The sequence below is a fragment of the Carlito syrichta genome, unplaced genomic scaffold, assembly GCF_000164805.1.
Source record: "Carlito syrichta isolate Samal-C Ts95f unplaced genomic scaffold, Tarsius_syrichta-2.0.1 Scaffold308027, whole genome shotgun sequence".
Classification (NCBI taxonomy): domain Eukaryota; kingdom Metazoa; phylum Chordata; class Mammalia; order Primates; family Tarsiidae; genus Carlito; species Carlito syrichta.
The window spans coordinates 26,151-28,665 of NW_007252123.1; positions in this window are offsets into that span (position 1 = coordinate 26,151).

The following is a 2,515-nucleotide window of genomic DNA, read 5'->3' on the forward strand; positions in this document are numbered from 1 at the left end:
TTTAGGAGTATGCTGGTTGTGGGTTTCTCATAGATGGCTTTTACTATTTTCAGGTATGTTCCCCGTATGCCTAGATGTTCAAGGGTTTTTATCAAGAAGGGGTGCTGGATTTTATCAAAAGCTTTTTCTGCATCTAATGATATGATCATGTGGTTTTTGTTTTGACATCTGTTGATGTATTTAATTACATTTATGGTTTTACGAATGTTGAACCAGACTTGCATCCCAGGAATGAAGCCTACTTGGTCATGGTGGATGATTTTTGAGATGTATTGCTAGGATCTTGTTGAGAATTTTAGCATCTATGTTCATCAAAGATATTGGCCTGTAGTTCTCTTTCTTTGCTGGATCTTTACCTGGCTTGGGGATCAATGTGATGTTGGCTTCGTAAAATGATTTGGGGAGAGTTCCATCTTTTTCAATCGCCTGGAATACTTTCAGTAGGATTGGTATCAGCTCCTCCTTGAATGTCTTGTAGAATTCTGCTGGAAAGCCATCTGAACCAGGACTTATTTTTGTAGGAAGTTTTCTTATTACATAGTCAATTTCCTTGATTGTTATTGTTAGGGTCTCAATTTCTTCTTGTTCCAACCTAGGTAGGTTGTGTGATGTCAGAAAATCCTCCATTTCCTTATGGTTTTCTAGTTTGTTTACATACAAGTGTACGTAGTAGTCTCTAATGATCTTTTGTATTTCTTCAGGGTTAGATGTGACTTCATCTTTTGTGTTTCTGATTGTGCTTATTTGGTTTTTTTCTCATTTTTTATTGGTCAGTCTAGCTAGGGGACCATCAATCTTGTTTACCCTTTCGAAGACCCAGCTTTTTACTTCATTGATTTTTTGTATTATCTTTTTGTCTTCTATGGCCTGGATTTGGGTTTTTATTTTGGTGATCTGGATTCTTCTGCTGAAATTAGGGTTTTTGTGGTCTTGCTTTTCCAGCTTCTTTAGGTGGCTTGTTAGGTTGTGAATTTCTGTTCCTTCCATTTTCTTCATGTGTGTTTGTAGGGATATAAATTCCCCTCTTACTACAGCTTTCAGGGCATCCCAGAGATTTTGGTAAGATGTTTCTTCATTTTTATTTGTTTCCAGGTATCTTTTGATCCCTGTTTTGATTTCATCATTGACCCAGGAGTTGTTTAGTATCGTGCTGTTTAGTGTCCATGCCTTTGTGGGTTTTGGGGGGACTTTGTTGGTGTCAATGTTTATTTTTATTCCACTGTGGTCCAAGAAGGTGTTTGGTAGAATTTTGGTCCTTTCAAATTTGCTTATGCTTGATTTATGGCTGAGTATGTGGTTGATCTTAGAATATGTTCCATGTGGTGATGAGTAGAATGTGTATTCTGTGGTCTTTGGATGGAGTGTTCTGTAGGTATCAATTAAGTCCATTTGGTCCAAAGTCACATTGAGGTCCGGATCTCTTGATGATTTTTTGTCCTGATGATCTGTCTAGGGTTGTGAGTGGGGTATTAAAGTCCCCAACTATGATAGTGTTAGAGTCAATATCTTTCTTTAGTTTTCCAAGAAGTTGCTTTATGAAAGTTGGCGCACCTATGTTGGGTGCATATATGTTTAGGATAGATATTTCTTGTTGATGAATTGAGCATTTTATCATTATGTAGTGGCCTTCTGTATATTTTTTGATTTTTAATAGCTTGAAGGGTATTTTTTCTGAAATTAAGATCGCTACTCCTCCTTTCTTTTGTATTCCGTTCACCTGAAAGTTTGTTTCCCATCCTCTTACTTTGAGTCTGTGTGTGTCCTTTCTAGTGAGGCGAGTCTCTTGAAGGCAATAGATTGGTGCCTGATGATATTTTATCCATTTTGCCATTCTATGTCTTTTCAGTGGTGCATTTAGTCCATTCACATTTAGGCTAATAATTGAAATGCAAGAGTTGATTCCTGTCATAAGGTTCTTACAGAGTTGTTCCTGTTTGTTTGTTGTCTTTCTTTGGGTTTTGGAGTTGGTTCATGTGTGTTTTTAATCTTTTGCCTGTACTCTTGTGAAGAATGCTGTTGTTCTTTTTTCTTTTTCTTCTGTGTTCAGTACTTTCTTAAGTGTTTCTTGTAGAGGTGGTCTGGTGGCAGCATAGGTTCTTAGGGATTGGATGTCTGGAAAAGATTTCAATTCTCCCTCACTAATGAAGCTTAGTTTGGCTGGGTAGGTTATTCTTGGTTGAAATTGTTTCTCTTTTAGAACTTTGAAGGTAGGGCTCCAGGCTCTCCTGGCTTGAAGGGTTTCTGTGGATAAATCTGCTGCTATTCTAATTGGTTTTTCCCTGGTAGGTAGTCTGGCCTTTTTCTCTTGCTGCCTTTAGGATTTTTCCTTTCATAGCTACTTTGTTTAGGCGAATTATTATGTGTCTGGGAGTTGGTCTTCTCATTTGTTGTCTTGCAGGGGTTCTCTGAATCTCTTGTGTTTGAATTTTTTCATCCTTGATGAGATGAGGGAAGTTTTCTTGAATGATTTCATGAAATGTTTGTTCCAGCGTGCTTCTGTTTCTCTCTCTGCCTC